Source organism: Panulirus ornatus, chromosome 13, assembly GCF_036320965.1.
Source record: "Panulirus ornatus isolate Po-2019 chromosome 13, ASM3632096v1, whole genome shotgun sequence".
Lineage (NCBI taxonomy): Eukaryota > Metazoa > Arthropoda > Malacostraca > Decapoda > Palinuridae > Panulirus > Panulirus ornatus.
This window is the reverse complement of record NC_092236.1, coordinates 60301168-60319805: the sequence shown is the minus strand read 5'-3', so window position 1 is coordinate 60319805 and position 18638 is coordinate 60301168. Positions and strand designations below refer to the sequence as shown.

At 43.6% G+C, this 18638-nt stretch overlaps 1 long non-coding RNA gene across 1 annotated transcript in view; it reads right to left on the bottom strand.

Annotated features, from left to right (window-relative positions):
- The window catches only part of LOC139752960 (uncharacterized), a 31640-nt gene extending 24073 nt beyond the window's left edge, over positions 1 to 7567 (bottom strand). The window contains exons 1-2 of the long non-coding RNA XR_011713624.1: positions 7508 to 7567; positions 6586 to 6680 (exon numbers count right to left, since the gene is read on the bottom strand). This is a non-coding gene — a long non-coding RNA (uncharacterized lncRNA). The remainder of the gene's footprint in view (positions 1 to 6585; positions 6681 to 7507) is intronic.
- Positions 7568 to 18638: the final 11071 nt, after the last annotated feature.

The window sequence follows — 18638 nt, the reverse complement described above, 5'->3', positions numbered from 1 at the left end:
TGAGGGAGGGACAGAGGGAGGGAAGGGCACCGTCTTACTACACCTCCTCCCTGGTGGCCGGCCGGTGAGAGGGACGGTAGTGTGTGTGTGTGTGATGGTGGTCAGGGTGTGGCGGGCAGCTCACCCGACAGAGACATAATGACGAATCCCAGACTCTCATCACAACGCCCTTATCTGACCTCACTTAAGTCATGATGTCAAAATTTGGTTAGCACACTTACAGGAAGAAAAACTAGAACACATACAAAGAACAGCAACAAAACTAATCGTCCGTCATTCACAGATAAGACAAATGAAGATTTTGTTTCAGATAGGAAATTATTTTCTCTGAAGCGTTTTCAAATCACTACATAATGTCGGCATCATACGATAATTTCTTCATATCAAGAAATGATCAAAATCGACAAGTAACGTCTGATAGCCAGGATGGACGACAGAGGTGGACCATGACAACATAATGGTAATATGACCACCAATACATAGCTATAAGAATATGGCCATAAAGAGAGATAATCACTGACATCAGATTTGTGTACATATCCATGTTCAAGATGTCAGTACACAACCATGTTCAAGATGTCAGTATACAACCATGTTCAAGATGTCCGTACACAACCATGTTCAAGATGTCAGTATACAACCATGTTCAAGATGTCAGTACACAACCATGTTCAAGATGTCAGTACACAACCATGTTCAAGATGTCAGTATACAACCATGTTCAAGATGTCAGTACACAACCATGTTCAAGATGTCAGTACACAACCATGTTCAAGATGTCAGTATACAACCATGTTCAAGATGTCAGTATACAACCATGTTCAAGATGTCAGTACAGAACCATGTTCAAGATGTCAGTACAGAACCATGTTCAAGATGTCAGTACACAACCATGTTCAAGATGTCAGTACACAACCATGTTCAAGATGTCAGTATACAACCATGTTCAAGATGTCAGTACACAACCATGTTCAAGATGTCAGTATACAACCATGTTCAAGATGTCAGTATACAACCATGTTCAAGATGTCAGTATACAACCATGTTCAAGATGTCAGTACACAACCATGTTCAAGATGTCAGTATACAACCATGTTCAAGATGTCAGTATACAACCATGTTCAAGATGTCAGTACACAACCATGTTCAAGATGTCAGTACACAACCATGTTCAAGATGTCAGTATACAACCATGTTCAAGATGTCAGTACACAACCATGTTCAAGATGTCAGTACACAACCATGTTCAAGATGTCAGTATACAACCATGTTCAAGATGTCAGTACACAACCATGTTCAAGATGTCAGTATACAACCATGTTCAAGATGTCAGTATACAACCATGTTCAAGATGTCAGTATACAACCATGTTCAAGATGTCAGTACACAACCATGTTCAAGATGTCAGTACACAACCATGTTCAAGATGTCAGTATACAACCATGTTCAAGATGTCAGTATACAACCATGTTCAAGATGTCAGTACACAACCATGTTCAAGATGTCAGTACACAACCATGTTCAAGATGTCAGTACACAACCATGTTCAAGATGTCAGTACACAACCATGTTCAAGATGTCAGTATACAACCAGTAGATTCAGAATGTCAGTACAACCATGTTCAAGATGTCAGTACACAACCATGTTCAAGATGTCAGTACACAACCATGTTCAAGATGTCATATAACATGTTCAAGATTCAGTATACAACGTTCAAGTTCAGTATCACATGTTCGTGTCAGTACACAACCATGTTCAAGATGTCAGTACACAACCATGTCAGATGTCAGTATACAACCATGTTCAAATGCAGTATACCAGTTGTCAGTACACAACATGTTCAAGATGTCAGTACACAACCATGTTCAAGATGTCAGTACACAACCATGTTCAAGATGTCAGTACAGAACCATGTTCAAGATAGTATAACTGGAAATAGTAATACATAAACCCAACGTTAATTATACTGCAGGTCCAAGTCTCCTTAACCTCAATCACCTCAGAGTATCCACAGTAAACATGGCAGTAATATACCTGATATATAAACACGACGCTTGGCTAATATACCAGTTTAAACTTTCCTACAAAACATCCATGGTAGCATATCTGGACGTACTAGTGGTGCTTCTTATTAGGCGTTTTCCTGACCGCTGTTTTGGTGTGTGTGTGTGTGGGGGGGGGGGGGGGTTGCATTATGCTTCACCATCTTGTCTCTTTCCTTCATATAAACAGTAACTAAGGATAACATCATCACTCTCCTCCAGTAGATCAGATCGTCATGGACCATCATCAAGTCTCCTGATATCTGTCCTTCCCTGGATGTCGTGCGTGTGGTCACCTCGGGAGTGGCGGGCACAAGGTGGGCACGTCACCCAGTCTGGCAGTCCAGCCTGGTGATGGCTTGATGACTGCCTGGGGTGACGGATGAAATTGGATGAGAGTTGAACTTTGGGGGGAAGAGGAGGAGATCAGGGGGAGGGGCGTGAGAACTAGGCAGGAGGCTGGATATGGGGTTAGGGAGGGAGGTAGAGAGGGAGGGAGGATTCTCTAATAGAATTAAAATTAAATTTCATTTCATTCTTCCGTTGTCAAACTGACCTTGTTACAGGGCAGAGCCCAGGCAGCAGCGCACAACATGGAGGACACAATCTTCCTGGGATTTATGTGTACGACAACATCACAGGAACTCCAGGATGATCATGGTCATCACTTAACAAGTTGTTCCCGTGGTCACAACGTCTGCTGCACGTCACCATACTTATAACGACACCGTAATACAGATCAACACCTTACCATCATCCACTCCGGCCAGTCCTCACCAGGTGAGGTGTGCCTCAACCAGTCCTCACCAGGAGAGGCGTCCCTCAACCAGTCCTCACCAGGAGAGGCGTCCCTCAACCAGTCCTCACCAGGAGAGGCGTCCCTCAACCAGTCCTCACCAGGAGAGGCGTCCCTCAACCAGTCCTCACCAGGAGAGGCGTCCCTCAACCAGTCCTCACCAGGGGAGGTGTGCCTCAACCAGTCCTCACCAGGTGAGGTGTGCCTCAACCAGTCCTCACCAGGAGAGGCGTCCCTCAACCAGTCCTCACCAGGAGAGGCGTCCCTCAACCAGTCCTCACCAGGAGAGGCGTCCCTCAACCAGTCCTCACCAGGAGAGGCGTCCCTCAACCAGTCCTCACCAGGAGAGGCGTCCCTCAACCAGTCCACACCAAGGGAGGTGTGCCTCAACCAGTCCTCACCAGGGGAGGTGTGCCTCAGACCAACCCTCATTAAGGGGCTGTGCTCCTCAAACCAATCCTTACTACGTGGAGATACTCCTCAGACCACATTGCTCCCCATGTGAGGTGGGAGGTTAGGATAGTGATACTGGATGGGATGGAGTGGGGTTGGGGATTTCGTTAGGTTATGTTCGGGATTGAGGTGGTTGGGGAGGGTTTACAGATACATAGCAACACTGGGCTCCGGGGCCGTCAGCAACATTGGGCTGGATCACTATGATCTTGGTGTTGCCGGCCTGACGGGATGATGACATAAACAAACAAGATGTTATCGTCCCTGGTCAGGGGATGTGAAGCTACCTACATATATATATATATATATATATATATATATATATATATATATATATATATATATATATATATATATATATATACTGATGATAACTACCTGCAGCACTGACCTACATGTCTGATAACATACATACACAACAATGAGTTGTACATGTGTCTTAAACCAGAGCTGTAGCCTGTAGCCTGGTGAACCAGAGTTGTAGCCTGTAGCCTGGTGAACCAAATTTGTAGCCTGTAGCCTGGTGCACAGCTATGTGTACACACCTGCTGTGTCACGGCTTTCGGTCAACGTATGGTGTTGTGTATGATGATGTATAGTAGTGCATGTTTATCACCGTGAAATACACTTTCTCCTGTTTCAAATACACCCTGATACTCAGTGTATATATATATATATATATATATATATATATATATATATATATATATATATATATATATATATATATATATATATATATATGTATGATTTGATTAAAGATAAATTTAGATTATGAAATAAATGACAACAAACTCTTGATCCCAAATTTCAAGCGAGCAAATTTTGAAAACATTAGACACGAAATTCGCAGTACTAGTTGGACGAAACTTCTTGACGTTCACACAGTAAAGGAAATGTGGAATGCTTCTCATAACACATTACTTAAGACTGAAATTAAACATATTCCACGAATTACGAAGAGAACTTGCAGTAATGCAAAACCATCATGGATGAATAAGAGAAAAGAAGGACTAATTTGCCATAAGAAGAAAACAAAAAATTCAAATCAATGGCAACCGATGAAAATCACCAGAAAATAATCAGAAAACAAAGAGAGTGTAAAGTCATAAAACAGAGTAAACGTGACGAAAAGTTCAGAATAATTTTAAGGAAATCTTCAAATATATAAGACAAAGGAAGACAGTAAAAGAAGGAATTGGACCATTACGAAACGAGTATGACAAACTAACTACTGACGACAAGCAAATGGTTACCACACTGAATTATTCTTGTAACTCCGAATTTCCAACTGAAGAAGCATCTCGAATACCACAACCAATGAAAACGTTTCAATGATATGATGAAGAAGAGTTAGAGAAATGAAGATCTCTGAAGTACTTAAATACCTGGACCAATTAAATCCTAACAAATCCAACAGCCCAGATAACTTAGCTTCAAGATCTTTAAAAGAGGTCAGGAGACAGCTGATATACCCGATAACAAAAATATTCAACTAATCTCTATCGGATGGTCAGATGCCAACTGACTGGAAACTAGCTAATGTTACTCCTGTATATGATAAAGGAGACAAAAAGCGTGCCTTGAACTACCGCCCAATTAGCTTTACGTCAGTGTTAAATAGAACGATGGAAATAGAATACGAGATAGAACTGTCATGTTTCTAGAAGATAAAATAATATGGGACAACCAACACGGTTTCCGCTATAGAAGATCCTGCTTGACAGATTTGCTGAAATCTTTTTAAAGTTATTTATCAGAATTGGGACAAATTGGTACCGTCTGATGCAGCATATTTCGATAACGTACCTCGCAAGAGACTTTTACATAAACTCAAAGCACACGGAATCGAAGAACTCTGTACATGGATCAGAGACTAGCTTACAGGAAGAAGGCAACGCGTAGTATTAAACAGCGAAGCCTCAGAATGGCTACACGTAACGAGTGGTGTGCCACAGGGTTCGCTCCTAGGCCCAATTCTTTTTATAATGTATATCAATGACCTTGAACTCGGTCTCATATCTAAGATCTCCAAATTTGCTGACGATACTAAACTAGGAGGCAGAGCTGTAAACAGGCGGGACTGCGAATGACTCAAAGAGATCTTAATTTATTACCAGAGTGGTCAGACAGATGGCAAATGAAGTTTAATGCAATCAAGTGTAACGTTATGCACTTTGGAGACAAGAATATTCGTTACGACTACAAACTATTTGGAAACTCCGTAACTAAAGTAAATGAAGAAAAGAACATCGGAGTTGTCATTAGCAACAATCTGAAGTACAGTAAACAGTGTCAAGCAGTAAGTAAACCAAATGTTGGGTTTCCTAGCCAGGAACACAAGACACCAGAAACTATTCTGACACTTCATAATTCTCTAGTAAGGCCACATCTTGAATATGCAGTCCAGCTTTGGCCCCAAACTAGAAACAAAGGACGAGGAAGAATTAGAAATTAGAAATCTGGCATACGAAGAGAGGCTAAAACGATTGGATTTCTTCTCCCTTTAAAATACGTAGACTTCGCGGCGATTTAATTCAAGTGTTCAAAATTCTAAACAATTTCGATAACGTAAATCACGAACATATTTTCACATATTTTCGAAGTACAAGAAAATACGGTTACCAGGACAAATGAACAGCCTTAGACTACCGTTAAAAACACCTGACTGTGAGGACGATCAGCGGCAGTGTTGGAGGTGGAGGTTGTGAGGACGATCAGCGGCAGTGTTGGAGGTGGAGGTTGTGAGGACGATCAGCGGCAGTGTTGGAGGTGGAGGTTGTGTGGGCGATCAGCGGCAGTGTTGGAGGTGGAGGGGTTGTAAGGAAGATAAGCGGCAGTGTTGGAGGTAGAGGGGTTGTGAGGACGATCAGCGGCAGTGTTGGAGGTGGAGGTTGTGTGGACGATCAGCGGCAGTGTTGGAGGTGGAGGTTGTGAGGACGATCAGCGGCAGTGTTGGAGGTGGAGGTTGTGAGGACGATCAGCGGCAGTGTTGGAGGTGGAGGGGTTGTAAGGAAGATAAGCGGTAGTGTTGGAGGTAGAGGGGTTGTGAGGACGATCAGCGGCAGTGTTGGAGGTGGAGGGGTTGTGAAGATAACCACAATGTCACATCACAACTGGAACCTTCAATTGTGGACAACCATCACCAAGGGTCCCGTTTACTCAATGAGGAAAACGCGATTCCCGATCTCATATATTTTCGTGTCTCTTTTAAAGAAATTCGGTTCTTGGGGGGACAAAAAGATAGATAGATGTAATGTACAATTTGTGGACGGACGTCAGGGAGAACCTACCTTGAAACTGTTCATGAACTCCTTCTTGTAGTGCCTGGGATGATGATGGAGATGGTCACTGTATGCACTGGTCACTCCACGTTCATCTTTGGGCTCTGGAATAGATAAGGATTTTTCTAACTGTGATGACAACACAAACACCAAACTGTGCAGCAGAACAAGCAGTTAACTGTTAGGAAACTTACAATTCCGACAGTGTCCTTGATCTTTGACCTTTTAACCTTAAACCCAGATGACTCTCAGCCAAACTTTGTTTTGCCCGTTTAAATTAGTTGTTTATTTATTGATTTACTTTTACTAATATTATCTATTTACACCACAACCCATTTGTAAGAAGGGTTCTGGTGTTACCCAGTCCTTTCTAAAAGCTCCTGCTGCCCTAGGCTGCGCTACTTCAAGTAGTAGGATAATGTAGACTCCTTTGGAGTGAGTTATTTCACAAGAGTGCTATCCCGGGGAAATAGCTTCGCCAAAGTAACTTTGCACTGGAGGTTTAACCTCGAGCAGGCAGAATGCAGTTACCTCTCTCATCCATGTGGAAACTCCGCAAGTGAAAAACCACGTTGGACGAGGTTGATTATTGTTACTGGACGGTAAGGAGCACAGTCAACCCCTGAGCCGTAATGTATATTACATGTTTTCAGTAACGACGGAATCTGAGCCATGATCGAACCCGCGTCATCTGTAACGTTACGCGAGGCAAGATAGCGATCGTTGTTTTCCTATTCATTGGTATTATACAGTACTGGATTATCATAAAACTCAACATTTTCCCTCCTCCTCGTCATCCTACTACTAACGGAAAATCCCACACTCTAAAATCCCATTCTAAAGTGACAACATTATTCGATACGACAGGAACACAGAATATAAAGTTAGAAAACGCGCCATCATTAATGAATAAATCACGCGTTAGTATCACCTGTGCTGCTGTTTATTCCTGTGGAGAAGGAAGGACTCAGAATGACCACTTCACTCCCTGAACATCTACTGAGGCACTGGCCAGCGTAGCGGAGACACGCCGGCCACATTGGCTGGGACCTGTTGAGAGTACGACCGTATGGCTGGAAACAATGGTTTAGTAATTGCGAAACTGGCCTTAATGTGTTCATGGCTACGTGTCCTGGAGTGTCGTTCGGACATACTAATTACATAGAATGTTACAGCCCTACTGTAAGTAACCCACATTTATTGGACTCATTAACAAGATGTAGTACGTTATTTGTCTTGCCCAGAATAAACACAACTCAGTGGTGACAACACAAACATTACACAATTGTTCTGTTTTTTTCCTTGAATATCGTCAAGTATACAACTTGTTTCCTTCGATTTCTGAATCTTGTCAAACACTGAACGAATAATCATACCCGATTGTTAGCGAAGACATCAACTGACAGCTGAACCCGAAGCTATAATTTAGTTTCTAATTTTCTTTACTTGGAAAGGAAGTAACTTACTATGTAATGGACTAACGACATTGTAAGGTGAATGTAAACCTCCGGCTAACGTTAGAATAATTTTTTTCAGAGTAAACTCACAATCCATTTTTTTTTTCTTTTGAGTTCTATGATCTTGAATCCAGGAGAGCTATAGTCGCCTGTTGCTTCCAGGTACAAATGCTGCAATGTGTTGTATATTGACAAGACGTAACGACACCTCAGAATATTCACCCACAAGTGATCAGCACCAACCAACTGCCCAATCATCAAACCTCTTTTCTCAGCGACGCGTCATCACGCTTTTGAAAATGGCCAGCCAAAGTTGGAAGCGTTTTTCCGCTTTGGTCAGTATTTCCCTAAACAGTGAAGTGTAAATACTGATGTCGTCCTTCCTATCGTCCAGGAGTAAACCCACCATATATAACGATCAGGTATCTATAAACATATTGTATTCTTCAATAAGTTTGACCAGATCTAGATTACAATTGTCGAAATGCTTTTAATAGGTTTTAGTGTTCGAATATTTATCTGTGAACTGTAAGATTTCAATCTTGCTTGAAAATGTTGCTTTTGTGTTTTGATATACATAGTCCATTTCGCTGATGCGGGAAATGGCGAATAGTATGAAAGATATATATATATATATATATATATATATATATATATATATATATATATATATATATATATATATATATATATATATATATAATGAGGGTAGTTAGCTGGTTGAGGTTGGCAGGCCTACGGCATGTTAAGGGTCCGTATTTTCAGCGGGTTGGTAGGCTCCCCGGGGGGGCACGCTCAAGGCGACCACAAGAACATCAGGTTCCTTGCATGTCGCCGAGATTTTGCTCTTATCTAAGCACGTAAGTGGTTGAGTTGTGGAGCAAGGGTGTACATGGTGTATAGAGAGTCATAGAGTGTTGTGATGATATGGAGGATTCCCGGTAGTGAGGACATGGATTTTTAACGCCTCAGAGTTATTGGCGAACTCTGCGTCTCATTCTGAAGGACGCTGGCTGCGAGTGTACGTACAATACCAAGAACTGTACAACAGGTTCTGGCCAGTACGTTGTGTCACTGACGGCCGCACTGAGGACAAGGGTTCCTTGGGGGAGAGGAAATGTCCCAGATAAGATCTTCCCGGTTTTGTGGAGTGGCATAAAATATCACAAGCTGTAGCTAGGCTGATATAAGTATGGTGAGGTGGGTCTGTATTGGGAGGAACTTTGCATAATTGTGGTGTTGAGTGTTTCTGGTTGCTTGGCAACCACTGATTGTTCTAAGCACTATGTTGTGTGGATTGCAATTTTGTTATATTCACTTTATATAGGGTGGAAGACCAGACAGGTGAGGCATACTTTAGAGCAGAATGGATGAATGGTTTACACAGGATGTTGAAAGATTCTTATTCTTGTCTAAAATCTGTTGCCTCTTCGTGTTGTGGAGGTGTTTACTTTGTGTTGATTTTGTATTTATATACTTGGCGTGGGGAATTGAATGTCACGTGTGTTTCGTATGTGATGACTAGAGTGGTTTGTGTTTTGTTCATTATGATCTTCCATTTAAGGTGACTGCAGGGTGTGAGCTGGACTCACAACTGTCTGGGGTTAAAAGAGTAATTGAAGACTTATACAGTGATGCAAACATTCCGTTACGTTTGAGCTATTGTTCCTGTAGAGCAACATAGAGCTGCATGTTAGGTATTAGTACTAACTATTATTACTGAGAAAATCGGTGATAGCCAGCCGGATAGAGAGAGAGAGGAGACTGAAGTGAGAGGGAGCAACAAACATAAACTTAGAAACTGATCTAGAAAGGCTGTATGAGACGCCATCATGAGACCTTTGGGAGCGGCCTGGGTCTCCAGTAAACAGTGGCAGATGTGAGACCAGGTTTTGGTCAACACTGGAGGGAGGGAGACCCGCCGGGTCGTACACAAACAAACAACTCGCTAATCAATTTTGCATCCTCAGCAATATGCAAATCATCCTCAACAATATGCAAATCATTGGTGAATAATTAGGTAAATATATCGCTTTTCTTAGGGGGCCACAGAACTGTACTGAGGAAAAAATCTTAGTACACAGTGATGATAAGCTGCCAGTAAATGATTTATAATACATCCTGTCATAATTATGTGACAACACAACATCCTGTCATAATGATGTGACACCACAACATCCTGTCATAATGATGTGACACCACAACATCCTGTCATAATGATGTGACACCACAACATCCTGTCATAATGATGTGACACTACAACATCCTGTCATAATGATGTGACACCACAACATCCTGTCATAATGATGTGACACTACAACATCCTGTCATAATGATGTGACACCACAACATCCTGTCATAATGATGTGACACTACAACATCCTGTCATAACTTAACATCACAACATCTTGTCATAACGTAACACCACATCTTGTGTTGAAGTGTACTGCCTCAAACAGGGCTTGCGGCAGGGGAGGGGTGCCGGTAACTACCCAATCCCCCCCCTCCCCCTCCACCACCGACACGAATTGAAGCAGAGGATGGGGTGCTCTTCCCCCCCCCCCCCCACACACACACACAGACGCCCCACAAGAGGCGACGGGCAATAAAGACGCAGCCGTTCCTGAGTGGTGGTACATGGTGGGGTGAGTGGCAGTAGGTGGGCTGTGTGAGTGGCAGTAAGTGATCATAAAGTGTAACCACCTTTATCCCCGTCAGCACCAGGCCCGTGGCAGCAGTGGGCTAACCCACACATTCCGTAAGGTCCCGTTTGATGTTCCTACCACCCATGAATCGACCTCTAAAGCGGGAGACTTTTTTTGCGGAAACGCTCGAGCATGATTGAGAAACGGGAGAGTTATGGAAGGTGTGTGGTGAGGGGCAGCTCCGAGGGTGGGGGAAGGGTGGGTCAACACTCGCCCACAGCACGACCCACCACATGAGCTTGGTGTGCTGGACCCACCTGGACACAGAGCACGACCCACCACATGAGCCTGATGTGCTGGACCCACCTGGACACAGAGCGTAACCATTGTGAGACATTCCACCTATGTTATATACCACCACACCCGCCCCCCCCCCCCCCCCCCCCGGTCGTCCCTCCCTGTAGTATACACATTGTGGGGCGAGGAGGAACGACCCCCCCTCCCCCTCCCCTCCCTGCCACTTATACTCTACCTGGAAATCACTGAAATTTATTGTTGTGTCGTGATAATATTATAATTATTGTCATGATAATGATAATCACATTATTATAACTGTCATAATAATGCCCATGATATGATTATCATTGTGTCATGATAATGATCATTGTATGATTATTATTACTAATGACACCCTGGTCCTGACAACCTTCTCCTGACCAGTCACAGTTAACACCCTGCTCCTGACACCTGTACATCACACGGTGGACCCCTGCTGACACCTGTACACCACACGGTGGACCCCTGCTGACACCTGTACACCACACGGTGGACCCCTGCTGACACCTGTACATCACACGGTGGACCCCTGCTGACACCTGTACACCAGCACGACGGATACCTGTCAAGGCTTGTACACCAGTATGGAAGGAACACCTGTGCACCAGCACGGTGGGTGAACACTCAGTGACACCTGCACGCAGCATGGGTAACACTTGCTGACATCTGTGCAATAACTAGTCCTGTGAACATTTGATAATACACGAAAGTCCTCAGGATTCTCGTGTTTGCTTTTCCTTGTGTTTTTTCTGCATATATCGTCAATGATTTTCTGTATATATATATATATATATATATATATATATATATATATATATATATATATATATATATATACAAGGTGATAACAAGTAGTGGTGATGTGAGAAGGAGATGGAGTGAGTATTTTGAAGGTTTGTTGAATGTGTTTGATGATAGAGTGGCAGATATAGGGTGTCTTGGTCGAGGTGGTGTGCAAAGTGAGAGGGTTAGGGAAAATGATTTGGTAAACAGAGAAGAGGTAGTGAAAGCTTTGTGGAAGATGAAAGCCGGCAAGGCAGCAGGTTTGGATGGTATTGCAGTGGAATTTATTAAAAAAGGGGGTGACTGTATTGTTGACTGGTTGGTAAGGTTATTTAATGTATGTATGACTCATGGTGAGGTGCCTGAGGACTGGCGGAATGCGTGCATAGTGCCATTGTACAAAGGCAAAGGGGATAAGAGTGAGTGCTCAAATTACAGAGGTATAAGTTTGTTGAGTATTCCTGGTAAATTATATGGGAGGGTATTGATTGAGAGGGTGAAGGCATGTACAGAGCATCAGATTGGGGAAGAGCAGTGTGGTTTCAGAAGTGGTAGAGGATGTGTGGATCAGGTGTTTGCTTTGAAGAATGTATGTGAGAAATACTTAGAAAAGCAAATGGATTTGTATGTAGCATTTATGGATCTGGAGAAGGCATATGATAGAGTTGATAGAGATGCTCTGTGGAAGGTATTAAGAATATATAGTGTGGGAGGAAAGTTGTTAGAAGCAGTGAAAAGTTTTTATCGAGGATGTAAGGCATGTGTACGTGTAGGAAGAGAGGAAAGTGATTGGTTCTCAGTGAATGTAGGTTTGCGGCAGGAGTGTGTGATGTCTCCATGGTTGTTTAATTTGTTTATGGATGGGGTTGTTAGGGAGGTAAATGCAAGAGTTTTGGAAAGAGGGGCAAGTATGAAGTCTGTTGGGGATGAGAGAGCTTGGGAAGTGAGTCAGTTGTTGTTCGCTGATGATACAGCGCTGGTGGCTGATTCATGTGAGAAACTGCAGAAGCTGGTGACTGAGTTTGGTAAAGTGTGTGGAAGAAGAAAGTTAAGAGTGAATGTGAATAAGAGCAAGGTTATTAGGTACAGTAGGGTTGAGGGTCAAGTCAATTGGGAGGTGAGTTTGAATGGAGAAAAACTGGAGGAAGTGAAGAGTTTTAGATATCTGGGAGTGGATCTGGCAGCGGATGGAAACATGGAAGCGAAAGTGGATCATAGGGTGGGGGAGGGGGCGAAAATTCTGGGGGCCTTGAAGAATGTTTGAAAGTCGAGAACATTATCTCGGAAAGCAAAAATGGGTATGTTTGAAGGAATAGTGGTTCCAACAATGATGTATGGTTGCGAGGCGGGGGCTATGGATAGAGTTGTGCGCAGGAGGATGGATGTGCTGGAAATGAGATGTTTGAGGACAATGTGTGGTGTGAGGTGGTTTGATCGAGTGAGTAACGTAAGGATAAGAGAGATGTGTGGAAATAAAAAGAGCGTGGTTGAGAGAGCAGAAGAGGGTGTTTTGAAGTGGTTTGGGCACATGGAGAGGATGAGTGAGGAAAGATTGACCAAGAGGATATATGTGTCGGAGGTGGAGGGAACGAGGAGAAGAGGGAGACCAAATTGGAGGTGGAAAGATGGAGTGAAAAAGATTTTGTGTGATCGGGGCCTGAACATGCAGGAGGGTGAAAGGAGGGCAAGGAATAGAGTGAATTGGAGCGATGTGGTATACCGGGGTTGACGTGCTGTCAGTGGATTGAATCAAGGCATGTGAAGCGTCTGGGGTAAACCATGGAAAGCTGTGTAGGTATGTATATTTGCGTGTGTGGACGTATGTATATACATGTGTATGGGGGGGGGTTAGGCCATTTCTTTCGTCTGTTTCCTTGCGCTACCTCGCAAACGCGGGAGATAGCGACAAAGTATAATAAAAAATATATATATATATATATATATATATATATATATATATATATATATATATATACAAGTGTATCTGGGGAACAAGTTTTCCTGTATGTATGTTTCAGTGAATATGGCAGCGTGTTTCCAGTTATGGTTGGTGTGTACGTTCGTGTGTCGTGCTGGATATTGCATGAGAACTTCTCCATAATTTTCCACTTTATTTGTTCCATACAAAACTATAAAGAATACAACAGACACAAATCCTAATAAGTCCACGACGTTTCAGCTTCCATTAGCCATTTCTAAGTGATGAGGGAGTCAGGCGGAGGGAAGGATCCACGAGGTGTTACCCGCCATGGTACGCTGGTAGATGTGAGCAGCTGGCTCTCCTCGCGCCCAGCCGCAGTCTGACGAAACCTTACAGTCAGAAGCGGGGGCACGGGTCCCTGGCGGTGTTTGACTGGCGGGCGGCTGTCACTCCCGCCCACTTGACCACCTGGTCGTGGGTTTGGGGATTCAGATCGCGAATAGGAACCAACTCCAGGACTTGTAGGCCTCGGATGGGGTGTCCCGGGCACGTCTAGGCAGACGGGAAATGCCTCAGATCCGTCAAGGCAGACGGGCAGTGTTTGAGGCCCATCTAGATAGACGGGGAGTGTCTCAGGCCCGTCAAGGTAGACTGCGAGATGACACGTGCACCACTGCTGGTATCTGTGCCAATCTGCTGAACTGAGGGGAATACACCCGTCCGTGCGTGTGAAGACTAGTAATGAGTTTTGTGTGGTGAGTGTGTGACTGTCATGGTAGCGGGTGCTGCACCTAGCGGTCGCTGTCACCAGCCACCAGGATGTCCTCTCCTGCCTGCCACGGTTAGGATGAAGGACCACGAATATCAAAACATGGGCGGGCTGGAGTGTGGAAAGTCCCAGGACCCCACTTGTACCTGCAGGATGGGGCTGGTGTGCGTTCGTCCACTGGTGGGAAGGGCTACAGTTCCATCAGGGTCTCCCTTCACCCCCATGTCCTGGGTCACGCCTCGTCATGGCACATCACGACTCGTGTACTTATCCGTTTCATGACAAATACAAATTCCAGTTTTGTAGAACAATATTATGACGATTCATATCTTGGATATCTGCATGACGGCCAACAAGTCTTTAAATCCCCACAATGATAACACAACAATGATATCAAAAGGAATACTGTACTATAAGTAAACAGATGAATGCATTAGTGTATAAATCAAGGCAATCAATAGTGTGCATATATATATATATATATATATATATATATATATATATATATATATATATATATATATATATATATATATATATATATATATATATATATATTTTCTTTCTTTCATACTATTCGCCATTTCCCGCATTAGCGAGGTAGCGTTAAGAACAGAGGACTGGGCCTTTTAGGGAATATCCTCACCAGGCCCCCTTCTCTGTTCCTTCTTTTGGAAAATAAAAAAGAAAAAAAAATTGAGAGGGGAGGATTTCCAGCCCCCCGCTCCCTTCCCTTTTAGTCGCCTTCTACGACACGCAGGGAATACGTGGGAAGTATTCTTTCTCCCCTATCCCCAGGGATAATATATATATATATATATATATATATATATATATATATATATATATATACACAGGTATTCCACAGGAAAATGAAACACGATAAGTTCCCAAGTGCATTTTCGTGTTATGATCACATGGTCAGGGGAGATAAAAGAAGGAGATAGAAGACGTAGAACAGTCAAGCGATATACAAGAAAGAGACGTAGCTAAGACGCCACTGGTACAAGAAGGAGATAGAAGACGTAGAACAGTCAAGCGATATACAAGGAAGAGACGTAGCTAAGACGCCACTGGTACAAGAAGGAGATAGAAGACGTAGAACAGTCAAGCGATATACAAGGAAGAGACGTAGCTAAGACGCCACTGGTACAAGAAGGAGATAGAAGACGTAGAACAGTCAAGCGATATACAAGGAAGAGACGTAGCTAAGACGCCACTGGTACAAGAAGGAGATAGAAGACGTAGAACAGTCAAGCGATATACAAGGAAGAGACGTAGCTAAGACGCCACTGGTACAAGAAGGAGATAGAAGACGTAGAACAGTCAAGCGTTATACAAGGAAGAGACGTAGCTAAGACGCCACTGGTAAACAGACGTTACCGGAAAGTGACGTTCCGGTCTGGCATCATGCCTGTCATAAATTGTTTTTATTATGTGGACAAGAAAGGAAGCCGTTTACAAATTCTGCGTACGACAAAGCTATCCAGTTTGTATAGACCTTCACTAATATTAATATTGCAATTCTTTATTCGATAAAAGATTCAATGATATTTCTCGTGGTAAGGGAGTTAAAGTTGATAACTGAATTAGCGTTCTCCAGTCAACACAATTGACAAAATTATTAACATGATTAAACAAAGCATTTGATTCATGTCCTTTTCTTATACCAACTTTATGTTGCTTAAGTGTACCATAAAGATCCTTACTAGTTTGTTCAACAAATTACAATTTTTACAAGGTATTCAGTAAACACGTCCCGCAGAATTTTCCGGTGGGTTTTTGAAGATATTCTTTATAGTATTGTTATTGCTGAAGTCTACATTTACATTAAACAATTCAAACAACCTGGGAAGTAATATAGAATTATCACAAAAAGGGAGAGCTAAAAGATTCTTGGCATCAAGAGTAGGTTTGGGTTTAACTATAGAATGATTTCTTTGCCAACTTTAGGGATTTATCAATAAAAACTTTAACCTGAATTCAATAAAATATATCTTCTCAAACTCATCATCAATAAATTTCGGACTGCAGATACGTAATGCCTCAAGGAACATCGATTGTAATGATGACAATTTAACTGTCATGTTGTGAAATAGTGAGAGATACAAAACCAGGGTATCAGTAGTGCTTGTGTGTAGGTGTAGATACGTGTACTGTGTGTTGTGTGCAGACGCGTGTTTTGTGTATAGGTGTAGATGCGTGTGTTGTGTGTAGGTGTAGATGAGGGTGCTGTGTGTTGTGTGTAGGTGTAGATGAGGGTGCTGTGTGTTGTGTGTAGGTGTAGATGAGGGTGCTGTGTGTAGGTGTAGATGAGGGTGCTGTGTGTAGGTGTAGATGCGTGTGCTGTGTGTTGTGTGTAGGTGTAGATGCGTGTGCTGTGTGTAGGTGTAGGTGCCTGTGTTGTGTGCAGGTGTAAATGCGTGTGCTGTGTGTTGTGTGTAGGTGTAGATGCGTATGTTGTGTGTTGGTGTAGATATGTGTGCTGTGTGTTGTGTGTAGGCGTAATATGTGTTCTGTGTCTTGCGTGCAGGTGTAGATGCGTGTGTTGTGTGTAAGTGTAGATAAGGGTGCTGTGTGTTGTGTGTAGGTTTAGATGAGGGTGCTGTGTGTTGTGTTTAGGTGTAGATGCGTGTGCTGTGTGTTGTATGTAGGTGTAGATGCGTGTGCTGTGTGTAGGTGTAGGTGTGTGTGCTGTGTGTAGGTGTAAATGCGTGTGCTGTGTGTTGTGTGTAGGTGTAGATGCGTGTGCTGGGTGTAGGTGTAGATGAGTGTGCTGTTTGTTGTGTATAGATGTAGATGCGTGTGCTGTGTGTAGGTGTAGATGAGTGTGCTGTTTGTTGTGTGTAGGTGTAGATGCGTGTGCTGTGTGTTCTATGTAGGTGTAGATGCGTGTGCTGTGTGTAGGTGTAGATGCGTGTGCTGTGTGTAGGTGTAGATGAGTGTGCTGTTTGTTGTGTGTCTTAAGGTGTAGATGCGTGTGCTGTGTGTTCTATGTAGGTGTAGATGCGTGTGCTGTGTGTTGTGTGTAGGTGTAGATACGTGTGCTGTGTAGGTGTAAATACCTGTGCTGTGTGTAGGTGTAAATGCGTGTGCTGTGTGTAGGTGTAGATGAGTGTGCTGTGTGTTGTGTGCAGATGTGTGCTCTGTGTGTAGGTGTAGATGCGTGTGGTGAGTGTTGTGTATAGGTGTAGATGAGTGTGCTGTGTGTAGGTGCGTGTGCTGTGTGATGTGTGCATGTGTAGACGCGAGTGCTGTGTGTAGGTGTAAACGCATGTGTTGTGTTAGGTGTAGATGCGTGTACTGTTTGTAGGTGAAGATGCGTGTGTAGGTGTAGGTGTAGATGCGTGTGCTCTGCCAGCACCACTCATGATGAGCTAACTTCTCTCTCTCTCTCTCTCTCTCTCTCTCTCTCTCTCTCTCTCTCTCTCTCTCTCTCTCTCTCTCTCTCTCTCTCTCTCAGTTATTCCAAGAACCAAACCGGAACGTGTGTGTGACCTTCATGTGGGAGGCCTGCTGCTGGAGCCTGTCTGGCCTGGGTGGTGGATGGTCTCCCCCCGCCCCCCCCGGCCTGCACCTGCCCGGCCACTCACCCCTCACAAGCACGCCCACGGACCAGCTTCACCACTACGTCAGTCTGCATGGCAACCTGTTGTCTTTATAAGTCCAGATATTGTTGTGGTCAGGGAGGATCATAGGTACAACCTCACCAGTGTGAGTAGCACGAGTCTTGATGGTGGTGGCTGGTGTACTGTACAACTGACTCGTACGTAGATGTAGACACATCTCCCACCTACTCTCCAGGACCTCATGCTATCCTGACCCATACCTTACCTGCCTCACACCTTAAACAGCCTCACAACTCATCGCCGCCAACACCACACTGAGGATCTCAAGCCTGGCACACCCACTGCAATGTAAAAAAATATCATTCTCTCTCTCTCTCTCTCTCTCTCTCTCTCTCTCTGATGATGGACCAGTGAGAGTGGAGGCCCAGCCTACAGCCCCAGAGCCTGGCTGCTGCGGTAAGTATGGTGGTGTTCAGGTAGATGGTAGGTGAGGTAAGTGACCACAGCCTGGCTGGCCCGCACCTCACACAACTCCTCACTTCTCATCTACTGATGTTATTATCTCGTATTTAAAATTCCCAA